This window comes from Danio rerio, chromosome 20 (genome assembly GCF_049306965.1).
Source record: "Danio rerio strain Tuebingen ecotype United States chromosome 20, GRCz12tu, whole genome shotgun sequence".
NCBI lineage: Eukaryota > Metazoa > Chordata > Actinopteri > Cypriniformes > Danionidae > Danio > Danio rerio.
The window spans coordinates 50,525,045-50,542,500 of NC_133195.1; the positions used below are offsets into that span (position 1 = coordinate 50,525,045).

General features: G+C 35.5%; 1 protein-coding gene across 12 annotated transcripts in view; it reads right to left on the reverse strand.

Annotated features, from left to right (window-relative positions):
* Positions 1–17,197, reverse strand: part of dtnba (dystrobrevin, beta a) — a 60,570-nt gene extending 43,373 nt beyond the window's left edge. For 10 of the 12 annotated variants that reach the window (XM_073932174.1, XM_068215384.2, XM_073932172.1 and 7 more), the window contains exon 1: positions 16,970–17,187. The gene's annotated coding sequence lies outside the window, so the exon portion shown is untranslated. 12 annotated transcript variants of the gene reach the window in all.
* Positions 17,198–17,456: the final 259 nt, after the last annotated feature.

Consider the following 17,456-nt stretch of genomic DNA (forward strand, 5'->3'; position numbering starts at 1 on the left):
TACATACATACACACACACATATACATATACATACACACACACACACACACACACACACACACACACACACACACACATATATATATATATATATATATATATATATATATATATATATATATATATATATATATATATATTAGGGATGTAACGGTATCAGAATTTCACGGTACGGTAATACCTCGGTATGAATGTCACAGTACGGTATTTATTGAATCATTTACAGGAAAAAAAAAACTTTTGAAAATACTCCCAAAAAAGTGCCAAAAGTGTCAATGACATACAAATTAGCCATCTATCTGTTAGCTTTGAAACAGGAACTTCAATTTTAATAACAAAAAATTATTAAACCATGTAAAAAAATAAAGTTTCAATTTAGTATTGTTAAAAACTCATCACATTTAACATTTAATCACTCACTTAGATAGAGATGGGTTTAAAGGAAAATGATCATATAACTATAATCTGGTAAAAGCTGGTATCTCTGGGTATTTACAATGTCCCCTGCAACAGAAAAAACCCCTCTCATTTGGGACTGAGGATTCTGGGACAAGAGAGATATGACTTGGCCCATGTTGACAGCAGTGGGGTAACGTTGTGCATTGTCTTTCCCCCACTTGAGAGGACAAACCATGAGTGAGATAGAGATCTCTTTGCGGTACAAGTCAATGTCTGCATCAATCTGAACAGTGTGCTGTGTTTCTGCAGTCCCCATGACTGTTATTAGTCGTATTCCCCAACTTGCAGGCACGTGCACACATAGGGCTCAACCTGTGCAGTGCACATGCCCTTTTTAGTCTTGGATAGAAAATGCCCTTCCAAAACGATCAAAAGTGCCCCCGCGACGCGACACAACCTCCGTCCAGTCCAGCCCTTCAGTAGGCGCGCGATAACACCTCTCTTGAGTATGCGCGCTCAACCCCCCCTCGGCGCTTTACAATACGCGCGCCACAACACAGCTGATCAGAACGCGCGCGACAGCACCGCTATTCAGCACGCGCGCGGCGACAACAACCGCTTTAGGTTCGATCATTTCCATCTTTTTTTCATCTCCGCTACTAGCAGCACACTCCATTTCCGCATTACTGGATCTGTAGCGACAACAGACCGCAAAGGATTATGGCCACGCCGGGGCTGATGGGAAATGAAGTTTCAGCTACCTCCCGTTCGCTTCATTCGCCTGAGCAAATTTTCTCAGAAGACCTATAGTTTTACCGAGTCATGCGACTTCGGTAATATCGAAAAAATTTAATATTGCGGTATGACGGTATTTACAATATCGTTACATCCCTAATATATATACAGTATATATACAGTATATATATATATACACACACACACACACAAACACACACACACATATATATATATATATATATATATATATATATATATATATATATATATATATATATATATATATATATATATATATATATATGATCATCTAAAATCAGCAGCTTAAAGATGATCCATTTCAGCTCAGTTCAGTTCACAATGAACTCAAACACTTCTCTGTTCAACCACAAACAGCCTCAAAGTGGAAGTAGAGGAGTAACACACACACACACAGACGAGTTTACTATTCCTGTCAGCCACCCAAACACATGACCTTTCACTCAAACACTATAAGTGGAAAACAATTATGTAAAGGCACCATATGAGGACTGTGTGTGTGCATGTGTGTGTGTGTGTGTGTGTGTGGTCAGGCAGATTTTAGCCTCTGCTGATGCAGTTCATTCTCAGACCTCCATTCATACCTGCTGCCAGGCCAGAACCAAACCCAGAATTGAGCTGCTCATTTCAGACTTCACCACCACTTGAAGACTAAAAATCTGATATTGCAATTTTTCTGTGATGCATATTGCAATATGAACTCAGTTTCACAAGATACTTTAAATAGCACTATTTGAAGATTTTAGATGGTACAAATATTGAATAATCACGATGCAATAAATGCCTCTTACTTTGCTTTGTCTCGCTTATAGTCCAAATATCTAAAAATTGTTAGATGTGTGAAATGATCTGCCAGTGGGGTGAGTGAAATAATCTTGTTTTCGCTTTGAATTGTACATATTTGGACTAGAAACAAGACAAAAATTCTAAGTGAGAAAACTTTTTCTGTTGTTGCGTCAATCGTATAAAATAAATACAGTGATTAAATACAATTCTGTAGCCCCTGGTCAACTTTAATTCAGACTCAAAATTGCATATCTTGAGATGAGACTATTGTGATATCTGTGATATCAATGCTAAAATAATATATTGCACAGCCCCACACTGAAAAAAATGACTTACTTAAGCTACTTATATTTAAGTTTTTTTGAGGACAACTTAATAGTTTTATGTTCAATCCACTGAAATTTGAAAAAAAAAATTTTAATTAACAATTAAGAACAACATGGAGGAATTGTGTGAAACCCAGGATTTTTTCCCCCTTTTTTTAATATTTAAAAAAATGATGTTTAACAGAGCAAGGACATGTTCATAGTATCATAATTCACTGATAATATTTTTTCTTCTAGAAAAAGTTTTATTTGTTTTGTTTTGACTAGAATAAAAGCCGTTTTTAATTTTTTAAAAGCCATTTTAAGGTCAATATTATTAGCCCCTTTAAGCTGTATATTTTTCATAGTCTACAGAATAAACCATTGTTATACAATGACTTGCCAAATTACCCTAACCGGCCTAGTTAACCTAATTAACATAGTTAAGCCATAGTTAACATAGTTAACATAGTTAATGTCACTTAAAGCTGTATAGAAGTGTCTTGATCAAATATCAGTCAAATATTATTCACTGTAATTATGGCAAAGATAAAATAAATTGGTTATTAAAAAGCGAGGTTTTAAAACTATTATGTTTAGAAATCTGTTGAAAAAAATCTTCTCTCTGTTAAACAGACATTGGGGAAAATAAACAAGGGGGCTAATAATTCTGACTTCAGCTTTATATTTTTGGGAATTTATTTCATTGCTTGTACCAAAATACATGCATAATATTTTATAATCTAATTATTAAAAAAACGACCTAGATAATTATAGATAAATGTGTTTTTAATATCCATTTATCCATCTATCTATCTAATAAACAAATAAAATCTAATAGTAGTTATTATTATTATTAATATGAGACAGACAGACAGACAGATATTAAATGTTAAAATAAATAAATCTCAACATCTCATTTCTGTCACTGGCTAGACGAGGTTTATTATATATTAATTCTATATTATGTTTATCATATTTTAAGGAATTTACTTCATTGTTTGTACCAAAATATATGCATGATATTTCATAGCCTAAATAATAATAAAATAAATTTAAAAATTATAGATTTTTTTAAATCCGTGCCTGCCTGTCTGCCTGCCTGCCTGCCTGCCCGCCCGCCTGCCTATAATGAACAAATAGAATCTAATTGTAGTTGTTATAATTGTTTATATGATAAGAATAGATCTAGTTATCTAGATGTATGCATACTACATATTACATAATATTTGTTTACAATATTAAAATGAAGTTAACAAAAATATATGTACTTTGTATAATTTTTGCAAAATAAAATATTTTCATCAAAATACAAAAAGCATTCTAATAATTAACATTACAAATTCCTCATTTATTTAATAAACATTTAATCCCATAACAACAATCTATAAATAAGCTATATTTTAAAAATCAAAAGACAAACATACTACCTATTTATTTGACTCTCAATATCTCATTTCTGTCACAGTTGTATTTGATCAGGATTTATTAGATATACCGAATGCAATTCAATATACAACAAACAATAAACAATTATAAACATTATATTTAACAATTTTAAATAAAAATGCAAAACACCTCACGAAAGAGATTTTAGCTGCATGCCAATTCACATACTATCTATCCTAAATAGTATTTGAAAATATAATTTCAAGAGTTCTCACTTAAATATCCTTATCATTCATAGCAGGTTTGGCATGCTGTCCCGGTAGAGAACCCTGAGCTCAGAGATACTTGAGCCCAAGGCTCAAGGCTTGGTACAGTTGTTTGAATGACTGTTAGTCAACATCTAGCCAACTAGAACATATTTAAACCACATTTTCCATGTTATATTTCATCTGCAACAACAATGAACTTATATGAAGACGCGTTTGGACATTAACTTCTGAATGTATAACCCAAAGAGCTGAGGAAATTTCTCTGAAAGACTTGTGACTGGCAGATTATCCTGCTGCTGCTTCTCCAATAATGTAGGGTAATTAAATATAAAAGAAATGTGAATGATGTGTCAAGATGATTGACAGGTGACGAAACCATGCAACATAAGCCTCTGTTAATGAGGAAGTAGTATGTCTTAAAGCTTGCATACTCTTATGTTACACACTCAAAAGTACAAATCTTTCCTTTACAAAAAAAAGTGCATACTTTTTCTCATAGGCGTAGTACAGGGGTTTTCAAAGTGTGACGCGCCTCCCCTGGGGGGCGCCAGAGCATGTCAGGGGAGGCGCGGGAAAAAATATTATATAATAAAAATATAATTATTAAGTTTAATTATTACATGTATTTTTTATTATATTTAAACGTTTTAATTAAACAAAGCAAAAAAATAATACATCTAAAATAAGAAAACCTTTTTTACCCAGAAGGCCATAGCTGTGAATTCGCTTCTGTTTGGCAAGTCCGCCAATACAGGTATATGCCTGCTAATACAATGGATCAGTTTGTGAGACCCCCCGATTTAAAGCCTTCAAGTTCAGGGCTTAAACCCAAAAGACGACGATATGATGATCACTATTTGAGTTTAGCATTTACGTGGACAGGACCAGCTGATGAACCACGACCGTTATGTGTGGTTTGTCAAGATATTTTGGCTAATGACAGCATGAGACCCGCTAAACTTCGACTGTTTTGACTGGGATGGACAGTTCTTGGATCTGTTCTATTCATATTGAACCATCATCCTAGTTTTAAAAACGTTATATTAAAATACTTGTTATTACTCTGTAAATAATTGCACTTCCATGCAAATTATGATAAAAGTGAGTTAACAGTCTGACATCTGTCTGTGTCTTTATATATATATATATATATATATATATATATATATATATATATATATATATATATATATATATATATATATATGTGTGTGTGTGTGTGTGTGTGTGTGTGTATGTGTGTGTGTGTGTGTGTGTGTGTGCGTGCGTGATTGGGAGGAGGGGGGCGCCAATGGATAAGTTGTGTCAAAAGGTAGGCCCACTGTCTTAGACTTTGAAAACCCTGGCGTAGTATAAATATCTGAATTGGGATGCATAAGTATATGTAATTTAAAGTTTGATGTAACGCTACAAATTCACACATTTTCATGAATATTACTTTTTTTTAACAAATGCTAGTTTTTTTAAAAACAATTTAAGCTTGCAATATTATCATAACAAGCCCTTCAACTTCAAGAAAACCTCATCTAGCCAGTAAGACAATCCTAATAATGTTTAAAACATCCCCCAAAACACACAAGCATGATCAACAAATCCCTAACTGCCAATTTACTGAAGTCTCTACTCTAACAAAGAAGTCATGGAAACATTTAGCACACAGCAAATTTCTGGAGTTGAAAAATTAGGAGTCAGGCAATAAATGTGGCTTTAATTTGGATTTTACTAAGCCATTGGTTTTAGTTTGCACTGGCTGCCAACGTGTATTAATTGTAAATGTTTTGCTGTTAGATTTAAAGCTATGATGATAGTTAATGTCAAAGTGTGTCCATTGGTGGAATTTCTAGCAGTAAAAGCAGTAAGTGAAGAGTATTGCATCAGTTCAGTCATTTTAACACAAAAACTATACTTTAGCTCTAAGAAGTGTTACAATTTTAACATTGGTAAGGAGTTCATATTATATCCAAATGTAAAAGTACTTTCTGTTGGATTACTATTTTAACTCCAGAAAGTGTTTAAATTTTGCTTTAAAAAAAAAACGTGTTAAAATTCAACTCCAAAAGCAGAGTGATTTTAGCTCTGCATGGGAGTAAATTTAAAGGGCACCCATGTTAAAAAAAATCTACTTTTCAAGCTGTTTGGACATGCATGTGTGTAAGTATAGTGTATATTAGGGTTGTAACAATATACCGGTATGACGGTTTACCACGATTTGAACGTGCACGATTATCATACCATGAACAATTGCATATCAACGGTTTTAACCCTTAAAGACCGAGACAGCCGGCCGCGGCTAAAAATAAGTGTTGCTCTTAAATGTTTAATAACTTTTGATCCGCTGATCCGATTCATACAATTCAAAGATTGGCATAAAGAACAGAATCTCAGCTTTCCAGTGCTGTATCACATAACATTCGCGGACTTTCAGAGGCTCCGGAATCAGTGCGATTACGTCATCAACATTTGACAACGCTGATTTGACAAAGAAACGCTCGTCACTGTGTCTCCGGACAAATCAGACATGATACATTGATGCATTGTCCCTCCTCCATGCCCAGATTGGTTCAAACTCGCTATATCACAACCAATAAGCATAGGTTTCGCTTTTGTTTGTGGACCAAGCTTTTTGAACAACACGGAATGAGAGAAAGGCATACATTTATGCGCGGCTAAATAAAACGCAAAAAAAAAAAGTTTTGCATGAAATAATTCTCATACTAAGTACTTTTGCATGCACAGCAGCACAGAAACATGACAAAATAGTGACACAGCAAAGACGAACTGCTGCTCTTGCTGTTTTCAAAAGACGCAAATGAAGGTGCAGCTGTTTGTCTGCATTGCAGACAACCATATCCATATCCATAGACAACCATATCCATGCTGGCACATAAAACCTAAGGATGTTCCATATTGAATCTAGTTTCGTTATTTAACTATTTATAGTATAGTAAATATTTATATCTATTTTTTACTGAGGATTTGCACCATGTTTATTTGGACTTTGACACATTATTTATTATTTTCTTATTTTTATTTGTTCATTGTAAGTGGTGTTGTTTATAGTAACTAAAAATATATTATTTGGAAAAAGTCAAATTTGCTTCACTGTTCTATTATTTTGTAACATTTGTAACATACCGTATACCGCGAAACCGTCAAACCGTGGTATTGTTTTAGACGATTATCATACCGTGAAAAATTCATACCGTTACAACCCTAGTGTATATACTGTCATATTGGGGTGAAATAAACACACCCAGCCTTTTTTTTTTTTTCAAATTTAACAACATAAAAACGGTGGACCATTTGGAGCGGTTTTCAGATCGACCGCAACTTTACGTAGGGGTGCGGTCCCCCCGCCCACCAATATTGATTGACAGCTGCGCGCATTAACATGTCTCTGTAGTAATGCATATACTCATATCGACAAGACAGGACGAGCGCAAAGCAACCGGGAATAATAGGTCTGTTCAGTTTGCTAGGATCATCAATAATTATCAGACGTGATCAAGAGTCAGTTTTACAAGTTTACCATGTTTTTAAACCTTTGCACGTGTGTAATGAAGTACAGCCATTTACTTTAGATCCACTTCATCAGCACAGCCGCGTGTCTCTCTCACTGTCTCTCTGTGTGTGTCTGCGCTATGTATGTGTGATTGACTGCCTACGCCATTTATGTGTGTCTGCGCTACGTGTCTGTACTATGTGTGTGTGTGTGTGTGTGTGTGTGTGTGTGGCTGTTTGTCTGCGCTGTGTGTGCGTGAACTCATTGTTGCAACTCCACAAAAAATGCATCAAATACTGACTGGTAAAGTTCTTATGCTGTGTTCACACCAGACGCGGATAAAATCGCGCTATTCGCACGTAAATAGTCCCGTGAACATTTGAGTTTACTCGCTTTATTCGCGCGTCAAACCCCGCTTCATTCGCGTTTCAAATTCACATCAGAACAGACGCGGATTCGCGTGATGGTCAGGGCTTCTGTCTGCCCGAAGACTCTAGCTTCATAGCTAAATGGCTAACATGGATTTTATGAAGAAAATAATAGTGTTTATGTGCTTTATGTGCTTTATAAAGACTAAAAAACAGCGTCGATACGTTTAGGGTCGTGTCTGAGTCCACTACATTCTTTCAGAGGTGCATCCAGCTCTGTGAGCTCATAAACTCCTCCAGAAACTGAACCTGGATGACGGAGGCTTTCAGCGGTGCTTCTGACAGAGCCAAGCCCAGTTTGATGACTTGTTGTCGGTGAAGGCTGGAGGATTTCCCTCGGCACACCGACAACAGGTTCTACGTCACAATCACGCCCCCACAAGAGCAAGCTTCTGATTGGTTAATGCGGCGTGAATGTTTGCTGAAGTTCAGATTTTCGAAATCAAGAGATTCGCGCGAAACGCTCGTTAAGCGCGTCAAACACGCAAAATGCTCAATTCGCCCCGCACCATTCGCGCAATTTGCGTCATTCGCGCGTATCGCGCCACAGGATGTCTATTCGCGCGTTTGCATTGACTTAACATGTAAATCACTCGCGCTTGACGTGCGTGCCGCGTCTGGTGTGAACGCAGCATTACTGTAGCATTTCTCACAAACGTTACTATATCTGCTTCTTGAGGCAGCCGAGGGCGCCGATTGAGGCATGTTGCTGACAGGCACGTGGGAACGGTGGGCGGGGATGACTCGCCTTAAAGGCCCAGTGCAAAAAAACTGCAACAACCTTTTCCCAGCTATAATACAGACACTTCAAACAGCTATAATAAATACTCTGATGGGTGTTTTGAGCTGAAACTTAACAGACACATTGTGGGGACACAAAAGACTTATAATAAATATGAAAAAAGGGGTAACCTATGTGTCCTTTAATGGTCACGCATGTACCCTCAGATTGAGTTGATTTTAACTCCCAGGGAGTTTATTCCAAAGACCAGAATTTGCTGTGCACAGTAACATTTGCTATGATGACCATAACTGACAGCTCCATCTGCCTGTTGTGTACTTAAATGCTCAGCGGGTATATTTAGCATCTAATAAGTGTCTTTATTAATCATCTGAAGTTATTTCCTTTGTGCTGATGGAGGAGTCCTGTTTTTTCTTCCTCTGCCAGCTGGTATCAGTTTCTCGCTGACATGACGTGAAGCCAATGATTGAATATCTCCTCTGGGGAGATCAACAAAAGCTTTCGGATGGTTCCCGCAGACATCAGCTCTGATCCCCCTTTCAAACTATTCCTCTGTTCTGCACCTCAGCCTTTCTCTCATTCAACTCAATGTCTTTTGTGTGCAAATGTAAGATCAGCCGCTGTAATTCAGACGTCACATCCATTCAAGAGAGCACTGACAGTGTGTGTGTGTGAGAGTTTCTCAGGACTGACATCAGCTTTATTTGCATTGTGTAGAGAGACAAACAAGGCAGAAACCCAGAAGTTAAACACAGAAATGCTGAGTGAAAACACAACATGAAAAACACAATATAGGCTCATTTTTATCACAAAATCAATGTCGCATTACTATACTAGTTAGACAAACATGCTTAACAATTATCACAAATACCTAAATAATTCTTGCAAACAAGAAATAATATGTAATAAATAATATATACTCTTAAAGACTGTATATTTTTCCCCAATTTCTGTTTAACGGAGAGATTTCTTTCAACACAATTTCAATAGGAATAGTTTTAATAACTTATTTATTTTATCTTTGCCATAATGACAGTACATAATATTTGACTAGAAATTTTTCAAGATACTAGTATTCAGCTTAAAGTGACAGTTAGGGTAATTAGGCAAGTCATTATTTGAAGATTTGTTCAATCAAAAAAAATTTGTTAAAAGGGAACTAACAATATTGACCTAAAAGTCTAGTCTAGTCTAGGCAAGTCTAAAAAAAAGTGTGTTTTCGGGGATACTTTAACATTTTTAAGAGATTTTGCATGCCTAGTATTATAGGCAAGTGAGTTCCAGAGTTTTGGAGCTGCAGAAAAAAAAAGCCTGGTCACCCATAGAGCGAAGACGAGTGGCAAAATATTATGCCAAATAACTAAATAATTCTTAAAGACAAGAAATAATATGCATTAAATCAGTGGTTCTCAAACTGTGGTACGTGTACCACTATGTGTGCTTCCTTCTAGTGGTACACGAGGAATCAAATATGTCATACAGTAAGTACATGCTACATACAGTTGAAGTCAGAATTATTCACCCCCTTTATTTTTTCCCCCAATTTCTGTTTACTAGAGAGAATTATTTTCAGCACATTTCTAAACATAATAGTTTTAATAACTAATTTCTAATAACCGATTTATTTTATCTTTGCCATGATGACAGTACATAATATTTGACTAGATATTTTTCAAGACACTTCTATACAGCTTAAAGATACATTTAAAGACTTTAATGACTTAAACGTTAACTAGGCAGGTTAGGGTAATTAGGCAAGTTATTGTATAATGATGGTTTGGTCTGTAGAGTATTAAAAAACAAATATAGCTTAAAGGGGTCTAATAATATTAAAAATCAACATATATTAAAATAAAATAATTTTTTAAAAATTAAAAACTGAAATAAAAAAAATAAAAAAAGACTTTTTCCAAAAGAACAAATATTATCAGACATACTGTGAAAATGTCCTTGCTCTGTTAAACATCATTCTGAAAATATTTGAAAAATAAAAAAAATAAAAAAATCAAAGCAGGGCTAATAATTCTTACTTCAACTGTATATTTCAAAATGTATCAAAAATGATTTATATATGAATATGATGTTTTATATATTTCTGAGGTCCAGGCGTTAATGAATAGACTATTATATGTAAATACTTTGCATTTAAAAGTACAGCAGTTTTTTCTTTTTACTTTATAAGAACAGTAACCTACCACTTTTAACTGTAAAAAAAAAAAAAGCACATTTTAATTTGAATGTTGACTTTAGTTTTTTTTTTTTACATATAAGCACAGTGCAGTGTTAATGTTCAGACTATTCATAATGTTTAAAGTGGTTGACAATAATAAATATTCTTAACAATAGGAATTAATCTGCCATGTTTTTGAACTGTGCAGAGCTGTAGCTGCTTTACTGGGCCTATACGCTACTGTATTTCAATACTGCTCATTATGGTGGTACTTGGAGAGACTATTTTTTCCTGAGGTGGTACTTGATGAAAAAGGTTTGAGAACCACTGCATTAAAAATAAATACATATGTTTATATTGCAATTGGACAGTTTAGTTTATTCAATCAATTAACCTATAACGCATGTGTTTGGACTGTGGGGGAAACCGGAGCATCCGGAGGAAACCCATGTCTACACGGGGAGACCACGCAAAATGCCGGGACTCAAACCAATGACCTTTTTGCTCTTAGGCGACAGTGCTAACCACTGAGCCACCGTGCCACCACTCTTTCCAATTAGTCTAAAATTAATAAATCTTTCAAAATAAAGATATTTAAGTCATCTGGTGAAATTACATTCATATCGCAATATTTATTACAGAATGACAAAATATCGCAATATAGATTCTTCCAATATCGTGCAGCCCTAATCACTTTCATAATATTAAACACTTATTTATGGACTGACAAACATTTAGCCACATCAAAGCTTAAGGCTAGTCCTGAATTAAATTACATTTCTGAACTGTCTTGATTGAAAATAATGTGCAGTGATTCATCTTAAAATACATTTGTGCCATGTATTTGTTTTAAAAAGCTGGGGTTAGGATTTATTTTCTATAAATCCATTTAAAAACCCTAAGTCCAGTCCTATCTTAAGCTAAGCCCTGTGAAACTTTAACTTTGTGAAACCATGTTTTTTATGACACACCTGTTGGCATCTGTACAAATTTATGAAACACTTTTTAAACAGCCATGCCGAATAGTGTACTTACAGAGTAGAGAAAAACTACATTACCCATAATGCTGTCCAATAAAAATCCACCAATTAGAAATCACCAAAAGAAATATTTCAGAGCTTATAATGTTTTAACAAAGACTTAAATACCCAACTAAAAACAAATAGCAAAACAAAAACTACAAAAGTTTATAGATCTACCATATGCAAGAGTATAAATCATTCAAGTCACTGTCAAATGTGAAGATTCAACCAGTAAGATGTTTTGTTTAGTTTCTTTTTTTGCATTTTGTTTTTGTTTCCAGCATATCAAGTCAGGAAAAAGCACATCCCACAGGCATCATCAGCAAAAAATAAACTGCTGTAAACAAAAGCCTTTAGGATGAGGTCAAGAACAGCTGCATTTGAATTAAAAATACCCTGATTCTGAACTTGACCTTAGTAACAAGTGTTAAATATTTAACACATTCTGAATATCACACACTTTTTAGGGTACACTCAAAATAATGCCTTTGGCTACTTGTTCAAACTACTTATTTATAATAAGTTGAATCAACACAACTCTTGAAGGTTTTTGTGGGATAACGTAATTATTTTATGTTTAATCAACATAAATTTGTAAAAATCATTAAGTTAACTTAATTAATTTGCGTTGAGACAACATGAAGGAATTGTGTGGAACCCTGCATATTTTACAGTGTATGTTAGTGCATATGATTATTTTATGACATCCTAATTCTAGAAGAGGCCTGAATTGTGGACATACATATATGCGTGTATATGTATCTGTGTGTATATATGTGTACTGGTTGAGCTATACTTGTGAGGGTCAAATGTAATCAATTATAGCAAAATATGCACGACAACCAACTTGTCAGGATATTTTACTGGTCTAAATTGTATCAAAAGACCCTTGTATGTTTTTTTTAGAGAGGGGGGGGGCTGTTTATATTGTTTTGCACATGTTTCTGTGATGATTATGTTTGGAGGTAAGCCATAGAAAACATCATTAAACTGATATAAAAAAAACAATGGAAGTCTATGTAATGTCCTCTACTAATATGTGTGTGCGTATGTGTGTGACCCTGGTATTTACTACACTATGAGCCCCCAAATGTCCCCACAATTATAGCAATACCATTATTATTTTGTCTTGGGGGGGTTATAAGTGTTTTGCACACGTTTCTGTGATGTTTTTGTTTAGCGGTAAGCCATACACTGTAAAAAAAAAAGAATCTTGAGGCTTGTAAATTTCATTAAGAAAATTGAGGTGGTCATTAAAAATAATGTGCATATTTTCTTTAAAAAAATATATTCTGGATAAATTATAAAGTATTAAGAAGATTTTTTTTTATAAAATCAAGAATTAAATTTCACTTATTTTTTTAAGTAAACCAGTGCAATTATTAGGCTTACTTTGAGAAACCAGTTAAGCTAATAAAATTGAGGAAAGATGGATTCACGTTTATTTTAAGAAAATTCACTCAATTATGCAGATTTGATTGAGATGTTTGCATTTGAATCTCAAGAACAGCAGTGACCAGACGACATTTTGAAGAAGCAGATCAACTGTGAGCATGCTAAGAGTTAAGCTGTATCACTCAAAAACCCTAGTCATTGGTTTTTGCTAAAAAATAAATGTGAGTAAATGGTGGTGGATTTGCTTAAATTATGAAAGCACGTTCCACTAATAATATTAAAATCATCATCTATCACTCAAAAGATTTTTGTAATTTTCACGATTCATTCAAGTGGTTTTTGCTAAAAAAAAAAAAAAATCACGTTTTCAAACTACCTAAAAATATTACGTGCAATAGTGTTACCACACTTTTTTTAGTAAATAGCACGTAAGATTTATTACAGTATAAAGAACATAATTTAACTAATATAAAAAACAAAAAAATAATTGAAGTCTATGTAATGTCCTTACTAATGTGTGTGTGGTTCTGGTACACTATGAACCCTCAAATGTCCCCTCAACTAGACCTTTTTCTTAGATCGCAAAATTACCCATTATACTTTGCGTGTATGCGCAAGGAGAATGCTAAGAACTTTCTGTCGGCAGCTGATGCATATAAACAGTCACAATTGGACAGCTTTGAAACAATAGTTATAATCTATTTTACCCACTTTTATCATCTTTGAGCCAATACTGTTGTCGATCAGCACCACCTTCATGCCAGTAATCTGGTTTGCTCTATAATGCAGTGAAGTATTGCGTGCGCTAGTGTGTGTGTGTGTGTGTGTGTGTTTAAGAGCCGCTGACAGGCCGGGGAAACACCCACACACTGTATTTATGACGGCAGACACGTGAACTAGGAGAACATTTTTCACTCGCGCTTGAACGACATCTAACAGATTATAACGGCTTTAACATACACCTTTCTAAGTTTTGTGTCACAAAAACACGCCGTAATCCACTCAAAACGCTTTAGAAACCCATTTTTGGATCACAAATTACCAGTTGTAAATGCTTTAAATAGAAGTTCTAACCATTCTACCGGAAGATGCTGGTCGCTACGGCGCCCTCCACGCAGCAGCCAAGAAAAAGGTCCGTGACACCTCCCTCACCACCCGTTCCCCCTTAATTTGCCAACCGATCACTTTCCTTTTTTTTTTTTTTTTTTTTTGCGGTAAGCCGTGGAGAATATCATTAAACTGTATTAAAAAAACAAAACAATGGAAGTATATGTAATGTCCTTACTAATGTGTGTGTGTGTGTGTGTGTAGTCCTGGTATTCACTGCTGCACTATGAACCCCCAAATGTCCCCACAACTACCAATACCAGTATTATTTCACCTTGTGTGGGGACATTTTCTTAGTCCCCATAAGGAAATAACTCATGAATCATCCAGAATTAGGGATCTAGACAAGGATCCAATTTAAAAATCCAGAATTTTTATATTAATAATTACATTCTTTGGTAAATGCTAAGGCATTTGTCAGTGAGGCTTGGGTTTAGAGTTGGTGGAAGATGACAAAATATACAGTATGTAGTACAGTATAAAATCATTAAGAGTCCCCATAAAACCCAGTGTGTGTGTGTGTGTGTGTGTGTGTGTGTGTGTGTGTGTGTGTGTCAGGTAGGCAGCACATCCAACGAGGGGGGCAAACATTCCAAAGATTCCGGATCTCAAACCTCTGTCAAGCTCTGTGTGTGTGTGTGTGTGTGTGTGTGTGTGTGTGTGTGTGTGTGTGTGTGTGTGTGTGTGTGTGTGTGTGTGTGAGTGTGTGTGAGTGTGTGTGTAAGGGAGCTTTTACTCAGGTCACATGAATAAATGGATTTTTTTCAAACACTTTGTTTTAAGAAGCCAAAAATCACCAGGGGCCCCTTTCACTTGCGTGCACACACACACACACACACGCGCACGCACACACACACACGCACCAACAGAAGTACATGCTGGCATGAAGACCCTCTCATGGTTATTTTTGCCTTGGTGACGACTTGAACTCTCTCTGGTCTGGTATGAACATGCACATGATCTCTCGATGTCTACCAAACCTTTGTCCAAATAAGCCTTTATATTATTAAAAACGACAAGTGTTTTTACTCTTTTTTTTTTCCCCCTCTTATCTTGCTGTGTCCAACTCCAAATAAAAGCATTGTGTGTTCTGGTAATCTTTCAGCAAAACTTAATAACTTGCTCTGGCTTAGATTAATCTCACGACGGAATAAAGTTACAGCCTTATACCAAACCAACACAATCTCACGGCAATTCGTAACTTTTTCATTTAGTGGCTAATTCGTATGAATTCGTACGATCTAATTCGTACAATTTAGTACGATTTGCTTTTCCCCCAATGACGGTTGGGGTTAGGGGTGGGGTTAGGTGCCACGCCTCCTTTTTAAAATCGTATCATTTCGTACGACTGAAATCGTACGAATTCGTACGAATTAGCCACTAAACTGGCAAAACGTAAAATACTTACGTTTTCTCGTGAGATCAGGCTGACCAAACACACCATTACTGGAACCAGCATCATACTCTTCACATAAACTTGGTGCATAACATCACAGTCATACATCATGTGATACAAACACTGTACTCATCAAGATTCACCTAATACGTTAAACACTCACAGAAGTTTATTCATAAAGTGATTTAATCAGCAACCCAGAACTCAAAGATCAGACAAACTGAAAACAACACTAATGGCTTGTGTCTTACATTCTTCCAGAAAGTATAACACCATAGTATTGAATGAATGCATACATTGCTTTAAAAGTACCACATATTTTTAGACATGGCACCATGGTATTCCTGAAAGTAACTAGAATAGCACCATGTAAATAACACCCCAAAGTGTAGATATGATACGACAGATGTTGAATATGTCACTTCATGGAATTGTTATCATTGTAATGTATACGATAAAACTACTCAGCAAGCATTTTTTGTATATAAAAGATGTCTAATAGACGTCTAAACATAGTCGTCTTGGCTAAAACATGGCTAAATTTGGGCAGAAATTAATGATTATACACATATAAAGTCTGTCTAATCTGTCTATTTGTCGACTATAGTCTAGTTTTGGACTATTCTTAGATGTCTATTCGATTTTCACTCAAGTTTATCCTTGTTTTAGCCAAGTTGTCTAAGTTTAGATGTCTATTAGACGTCTATTAAATAAAATTGTTTGCTGGGATATGTTGTCAGAGTCTTTCATTGTCGTGTTTTGAGTTTCTCTTTCTGACTTTCTACACAATAACCAAAGAAACACACACACACACAAAATAAGAATTGAAGAGTCTTTAAATTAACACACACAAATACATACGATGAGCAGAAATCTCGAAAGCTCTCATATGAAGCGAGTTTCAGGATGTTCGTTTTCGCTGAACGGAAACGGCTTTATCTACAGTAACGGTCGCGTTTGCTCAAACTATATAAACTTTAACGTCAAATATGTCCGCATGTGTGTATGTTTTATATGAATCAATAAACATTGCGACTTTATGACTTTAAATTAGAGGAATGGAGAGAGATGAAAGCGAGCAGCCATGTTGTCAAACATTAACTCCATCTTCACCTCATTCACCGCTCAGAGTTTATTTCCGCACGTTTTAACACATTATAATGCAATATTATCACATAAAGTGCTATATTATTGTCTAAAACACCGGGTTTTGGATACCAGGAGTGTTTTTAATGGAGGATTGTGGCAAAAGTGAAGAGCAGAAGTTCGGTTTTGACTCACCGGAGCGAATTTCCGCCGCGCGGATCCGTTAAAAAGCCTCCACCATCATCACAATGTCATGTCGGTCTGTGATTTCTCAGTATATTCTCATTGTATCTGATGATTCAGTTGATGTTGAGTCAAGATTCAGTCACTGGATCTCCGGTGTAACGACAGACCGACTGTGTGTGTGATCGCCATTCTGGAGGAACTCAGCAGCGAGACTCATTGAACAGTACACACACGCACACACACGCACATACATACATACTCTCTCTCTCTCTCTCTCTCTCTCTCTCTCTCTCTCTCTCTCTCTCTCTCTCTCTCTCTCTCTCTCTCTCTCTCTCTCTCTAATATTGGTTCAAAAAATAAAACCGACAGAAATTAGATATTGAGAGCCAAACAAATGTGTTTTGTTTTTTATTTCTAAATTGAACATTATTTATGATTCATTACCTTGCTTATAGTGTATACCCCCTATGTTGTTTAAAGCCTATATTAAAAATAC